Here is a 7,357-nt window from a genome sequence, read left to right on the forward strand (position 1 = left end):
GTGGCCTGCTGTATGTATCACGGTAGTAACAGAAAAAAATAGATCTTTTACTCTGGAACCCTGGATAAGCTGAATCTCAGCGCAAAAGAATTACAAGGTCAGATGTGGCTTGCTTAATGTAGCACGGTAGGAACAGAAAAAATTAGAGTTTCAAAGCAGTTCTATGCTGAAATGTGCCCTGTTGTCTCTGTCTGGACCTCACTAATAGCAAAAACAATTGATCTGTTGGAAGGCCGATTTCCCAGCCACACAGGATGCTATCTAAACTATCTGACTTAGAAACTTAGAAGCAACCGCCTAGCAAACTATTTAAAATCTCTCAGTATCCAGGACCAGCATCAGGAGCAGCCTCTCTGCGCTATTATACTGACAAAATGGCGCTAAAACAACATGTCCACTTTTTATATGGAGAGGGACATGTGACTTCAGCAGCCAATGGCACAAGCCCTTGTGTTTGGACATTGTAGATGGTTCCTGCACCCTGATTGGCTTGCTGGAATCTGCACACATTAAGTTAAGAAAAAGAAAAGAAAAAAAAATTAGATTAACAGTACGCCGCTACTCTGCTTCCTCCCCTTCCCCTCCCCTCATCAAACACATACCCCCCGCTCATTATACAGCACCACTATCCTCGCCAAAGTGATAAAAATACTATAGTGGAAACACTATCATTTCCTTTTACCAATTTTTGCAGATTTTAAGTAAAAACGCTTAAAATCACGAATCCGAATGAGCAACGTTCGTGCCAAATTTTAAATTTCCGAACATGTATGCTCATTTCTATTTAGAAGGAAAATAACTTTAATACTCAGAAAGACATGTGTAGTCAAGTCCACCTTAGGTGATTATGCCTTAGGTGATTAGGCCTTAGGTGATTATGTCACTGAAGTTTGCTGATTAATTTGTGAAACCCTAAATGAAACACAGCAATGGGTAGCGACCATAGGGGAAGAGAACCAAGCCTGGTACTGCAGCAGAGATAGGTGCATAACAAAATAAAAAATAACAAAATAAAAGACTTTTTACAGTTTTTCATACTAGAAGGTATGGGTAATAATTTTATGATATAACATTTATTCAATTTGTATTGTTTAAGCAGCTTAGTCGGATATGACGCCAGGGCTGGCTTGAGGAGTGTGCAGTACAGGTGCATCAGATGATGGAGTTAAGACAGATACCATGGAAAACAAGTGTTGTGATCTTTATAATCTATATCCAGACTTTAAAAGCGTAATAAATGTACGCTGAAAAAAATAATAATACACACCTCACCACTCAATTGTCTGGCCACACCTGATGCTTGCTGTCCAGTCCTCTGTGCCTCTTCTATTGGCAGCATCTCCGGTCGTTTAACTCTTGGCTGGAATATTCGGGCGTGACAAGGCCTTGGCATCCCTGCACAACATAGGGTCATGACATACTTTGTAACATTATGTCATCACAACATGTGCAGAATTGTTAAGGCATGCATGGATGTCTGAGGCATGGTCCTGCTTGGAAGTCCCAGGCTAAACTGAAGTAACTGGAGACGTGTTTCACGACAGTGGAAAGGCCGGATGGCAGGCAGTAAGCAGTGGGAAAGGTCGGACAGGTGAGCTGTAAGATTAATGTTAATTTTTGGATTTTCTTTACCTTTTGCTGACCCTCTACAGTTCAGCAAAAATGGAGCCAGCTGGCTGCCATGTTGCTGGATTAGTTGGATTAGTGCAGAAGGGATTAGAAAAAAATCCATAGTCCAAATTTTTCTAAAATTCGAAGAGAATTCAATGGCATTATGTAGCACTGCTCTTTAGATATTCTTCTGTAAATCATTTTTCCCTTCCATGGTGATGATGCTATTGAAAATTTGCATTGTGGTAATTGTATGAAAGTCAGTCATTTTATGGCACTTATGTTTTTGCAGTATACTATATGGATTTTATCATTGGGCACTGTATAAAAGAGCATCATTTTATGGGAAAAGGGGTGTACACAGAAGGTTCCACACAGTTCATTTTCAAACTTAAGGCAAAGCCTTACTTAAAGTCCATTCTTCTACATAATAGCTGCATAACCTCCCTAAAATAAAATAACTGGAACATGATATGAAATATAATGTCTTTAGAAAATAGCAATAACAGAAAAGTAATAAGGTCCTTTTCTTATCAAATTAAATCAATCAAAGTGATTAGATAATTTGTCTAGTTTCTCTAAACTCCTAATGTGCTCATTGAAATATAATATTTACCAGTATCTAACACAATGAATGTATTATGATTGTTGGAACCCAACATGGACAATATCTAATTTCCTGTATTCAATGGCAAATCATTGTAATGTAGATTACACCACATGGGTCGCTCTAAGGAATAGCAGCTCCTATGGAAACTTTGTGAATATACTTAGGGACTGGTGTAATGAGTCTAAGGAGCAGTATGAAACATCCACCAATGTATCTGCTGTACATAGACCTAGGAAGAAGAAGATATGTTAGGTATTGTTATGAATGTGGGAGGTCTGGACATATTAAATGGTATTGTAATACACCTTACATCTACCCAGAAACAAATATCCATTTGTTTCACCAGGAGATTGATAGTATTGAGTCTGATGAGGGAGAATCTACCACTAATAACACAGAGTTCACAGAGACATGTGAGGAGATAGGTAATAAAGAAGCTGACCCTGCTACATCTGCACCAAAAGCACAAACAATGCAGAGCCCAAATGCTGATAAGGACAACACTGGAAAACAGCAGGATACCCCATATTATAGACAACAAAAGGAAGGTGCTAATATCCCTGTGATTGATCCATGGGCAACTCTACCATTCTGGCTATTTTGGAGTTGGTCACAGATGGCCCTACCCCTGTTGCTAAATAGCACAGCGCAATGCGCCAATATGGTTGGGTAAACATGCAGGGACTTTGGCTATCATAGTAGATGTGAATCAATTAGCATACGGATAATGGACAGGATAAAATTATGTTTTGTGTTTGGTTTGAATTTGTATTCTAATTATGTCTGTGTTTCTTTTTATATAGATAAAACTACCGCACTCCTGGAGTAATGGTGGTGCCCAGGTAGGGTTACAAGCCCGTAATCATATAGAAAAGTAACCTGGCACTCAGAAGACTCTTGGGTTCTTTTATAATTTTTAATAAAGTAGTGCAGAAAATAAACAACAGACGTTTCGGTCACATTAGACCTTCATCGGTGTACTACAAAAAGTGAAAAAACGGTAGTGAGTAACATATAGCAGATTATACATAATAAAACCAAAATATATATGGTCAATTACCACATAATATGTCATGGGGAATGCATCTATGGAGTACAACAGGGGGAAAAAAGGGGGAAGGGAAGAGGATCAGGATTGAGTAGGGGACAATGGTGAATCTTAGAGTATATTAAATGAACCTACCAATATGTGGAAGTGGGTGTATTTAAGCAGTGGCCTATAGAGTTCTGCTTGCTGTGGGAATAAAATATAGGTAAAAGTGTTATAGAAATGGACTCTAATGGTAAAAGGAAAAACCATCACTGAAAAGAGTTACCTGTAGATGTCTGCTAGCCGGACACGGTGTCCACCGTTTGTCAGGAGGTATGGTGGAGGGCTAAAGACCTACTACCTCTTAAATATGAAGTGGAGGGGGTTAAAGGTCGCTCATCAACTTAATCATTGGTGCCAGTGGGGTTTTAGCGTGCATATAGAATGTGGAACAGGACCTAGAAAGAGGAAGTAGCATCATATGACGCTCTGAAGGTCCTGAAAGGAGAAAACCCGGTCACGTGACCGGAAGTGACGTGTGAGTGCGTTCCACAATGTATTGTATGTATTGTATGCGTTCCACTGCGTGTGGGGAGCGCTGGAGCCAGAATGACAGGGTGGAGGAACGTTAGGGAAGCAGGATAGGAGTCCAGGAGGGTAAGGGATCAGGAGGGAGGAACATCACTTAGGATTGGATCTAGAAGAAATCAAAAATACATTTTAGAAACAAATAGGTGTAATCAGCAAGGTATCACATATCTTAGAACATCAGAGGGTTAAAATATATTTAAAAGAGTATCACATATAGACAATTATGGTCATGTTATCCAGATTAATAGTCCCAATAATAAAGGATAATGGTCCCTACAAAATACCATGATGGGATATCCGTGCAAGTTAACATAAATTCATATGTGTCAATGAACAAGAATGTCACAATTAGGGATACATTAAGTGAAAGAGCTGATGTCATATTCCTTATTGAGTCCTTTGGGGGATAATGATTGTAGCTCGTGGATCCAAAATGACTCCCTGTGTTTTAATAAACAAATGCGGTCCCCTCCGCGTCTGGGAGGGGGGACATGTTCAATCACCTGAAATTTTAGTTGTGACACTAAATGACCGGATGCCACAAAATGTGAGGGAACCGGTAAGAGTAGGTTTTTGCAACGTATTGTGGATTTGTGCTTCGAAATTCTATCCTTGATGCACTGAGTTGTCTCGCCGACATAAATTAAGCCGCATGGGCATTTTAAGATGTAGACCACGTAGGAAGAATTACATGTGAAGTAATCCTTAATCTTATATTGTTTGCCTGATTGTGGGTGATAGAAAGAGTCTCCCCGAATGATGTTATTGCACTGGTGACATTGTAAACATGGAAACGTCCCATGTTTAGGGGTGGATAGAAATCTCTGTCTAGATTGAGTGTTGGCGGTTCCAATGTCGGAATGGACGAGGCGGTCACGGATATTGGTAGATCTTTTGTAACATGGTAGAAACGGGACTTTATTAAAAATTATAAAAGAACCCAAGAGTCTTCTGAGTGCCAGGTTACTTTTCTATGTGTTTCTTTTTAGACTGGAGACCACTTAGCCCGTGATATCAGAGCAAGGAGACTAACCAATGTGTTTTGTTCAACAGATTACATACAATACTGTGTCCATAGATGAAACTGGTTATTTCTCTCTACAGCTATTAATTCTGTGTATACATTGGCCAATATGTGATTAAAATCCACGTGTTTTAGACAATGAGCTCAAAGTTATAGGTTTAAATAATTGTTTGCTAACAATTAAACAAGTAATCATCCCATTGTGATGTATCGGTATTGTATTTGCCTAATGGTTGCTTGGTTGCTTTGTATGTATGTTCTTAATCTTGTTTCACAGGTAATAGTCTTCAATCAGGGCCTGAATTGGATAGATAATTTATATGATAATGTCAACCAATGCAAAGCTGTAGTTTCTGTGTGAGATCTGCAGCATCAGCTTGACCACTTTACCAATATCTATTCATCATGAGACAAAGTTGAGTTACCCCTAATTGTTTTATGTTTGTCTGTTTTTTTTTTTATTTTAGTTTTTTATTGTTTGGCATCCTGTACAATGCATTGAGTCACAATTTTGCTTTTCATGTTCCTAGTGTTCAGGAATATTATTTTTTTCTATATATATTTTTTTTTCTTCTTTAATGGCTGCATTCAGAGTTTTATATATATATATTTTCTCTCTTACCTCACGTTCAATATTTTGTTTTCCCCCTTGTTTTTGTTTGGTACAATGTCTAAGTACCAAAGGGGCATAAGGGTAAGAATTATAAGAATTACAATCTATATATATAATGGTCTTATCCCGTCAGTCTGTCTGTCTGTCTTTCTGTCTGTCTGTCTGTCCTGGAAATCCCGCGTCGCTCATTGGTCCGGCAGCGGCCAATCAGCGCCGCGGGATTTCTGAAAAAAGATGGCGGCCGTTAGCAGATCATCTGTGGGACGGAGATGCAGCCGGGAGATGACCGGCACGAGGCGCTCATCTCCCGTCTTCTCGCAGCGGAAGTAGCCGCACAGGCAGCGGCGCTGACATCTATGCGGCTAGGGTGTCAAGGGAGGACCTGGGAGCGGCGCTGCCGGTCGGGATACTTCTGCTGCGAGCAGTCGCTCATCTCCCGGCTTCTCGCAGCGGAAGGAAGTAGCCGCACAGGCAGCGACGCTCCCCGGTCCTCACCAATAAGATTCCGCTCCCCGGTCCTCACCAATACGATTCGATGATTGGTCGCGGTCTCCGGACGCTACTAATTACTGATCTTGCCGCAGAAGTTAAACACCGCTGTTCTGATTGGTCACAGACGCTGCCCGCGACCAATCACCGATTTGGGCGCCACATTTAAATAGTGGCCGCGACCAATCACCGATCTTGCCGCCACATTTAAACACTGCTATGCTGATTGGTCGCGGACGCTGCCCGCGACCAATCACCGATTTGGGCGCCACATTTAAATAGCGGCTGCGACCAATCATCGATCTTGCAGATACATTTAAACAACGCTGTGCTGATTGGTCGCGGACACTGCCCGCGACCAATCACCGTTTTGGGCGCCACATTTAAATAGCGGCCGCAACCAATCACCGATCTTGCAGACACATTTAAACACCGCTGTGCTGATTGGTCGCGGACGCTATTTAAATGTGGCGCCCAAATCGGTGATTGGTTGCGGGCAGCATCCGCAACCAATCAGCACAGCGGTGTTTAAATGTGTCTGCAAAATCGGTGATTGGTCGCCGCCGCTATTTAAATGTGGCGCCAAAATCGCTGATTGGTCGCGGGCAGCGTCCGCGACCAATCAGCACAGTGGTGTTTAAATGTGTCTGCAAGATCGGTGATAGGTCGCGGCCGCTATTTAAATGTGGCGCCCAAATCAGTGATTGGTCGCGGGCAGTGTCCGCGACCAATCAGCACAGCGGTGTTTAACTTTTGCGGCAAGATCAGAGATTGGTTCAGCACAGCAGTGTTTAAATGTGTCTGCAAGATCTGTGATTGGTCGCGGCCGCTATTTAAATGTGGTGCCCAAATCGGTGATTTTGGACACAAATGTCCGGTCCTTAGTAACACCATGCGGCTAGCGTGTCAAGGGAGGATCGGGGAGCGGCGCTGCGGGTCGGGATACTTCTGATGCTAGCAGTCGCTCATCTCCCGGCTTCTCGCAGCAGAAGTAGCCGCACAGGCAGCCGCTCCCCGGTCCTCACCAATACGATTCCCTGATTGGTCGCGCACTCCTGCCGCGACCAATCAGAGATTTTAACGCTAAATTCAAACACGCTGTCCGCTCCTTAGTATCATGGCGCGCGAGATTTAAAACCCGCTTCTACGATTGGTCGCGGACGCCGCCCGCGAGCAATCACAGATTTTCGCGCCAAATTTAAACACACTCTCCGGCCAATTACCGCAACATTTCAAATAGCTACGCCACCTTCGGGAGATAACAGGGCTAACTCCGCCCATGTGGTCATGTGACTCACAAACTGCTCATAACGTACAGAGCAGGTTTTCTCAGTCACACTCTGTGAGGGACTTCAGTCAGACTGTGCGAGGGACTTCAGTCACACTGTG

The 7,357-nt window shown here is 42.4% G+C and overlaps 1 long non-coding RNA gene across 2 annotated transcripts in view; it reads right to left on the bottom strand.

The window, feature by feature from the left end:
- LOC141253047 (uncharacterized) overlaps positions 1 to 3,747 on the bottom strand; it is an 83,232-nt gene extending 79,485 nt beyond the window's left edge. The window contains exons 1-3 of one of the 2 annotated variants that reach the window (XR_012314202.1): positions 3,538 to 3,747; positions 3,405 to 3,455; positions 1,268 to 1,395 (exon numbers count right to left, since the gene is read on the bottom strand). This is a non-coding gene — a long non-coding RNA (uncharacterized lncRNA). The remainder of the gene's footprint in view (positions 1 to 1,267; positions 1,396 to 3,404; positions 3,456 to 3,537) is intronic. The other variant, XR_012314203.1, reaches the window with a different exon arrangement.
- Between the last annotated feature and the right edge of the window lie 3,610 nt (positions 3,748 to 7,357).

The sequence above is a fragment of the Phyllobates terribilis genome, unplaced genomic scaffold (genome assembly GCF_046119375.1).
Source record: "Phyllobates terribilis strain yellow unplaced genomic scaffold, ASM4611937v1 Scaffold_2__4_contigs__length_985480577, whole genome shotgun sequence".
Classification (NCBI taxonomy): domain Eukaryota; kingdom Metazoa; phylum Chordata; class Amphibia; order Anura; family Dendrobatidae; genus Phyllobates; species Phyllobates terribilis.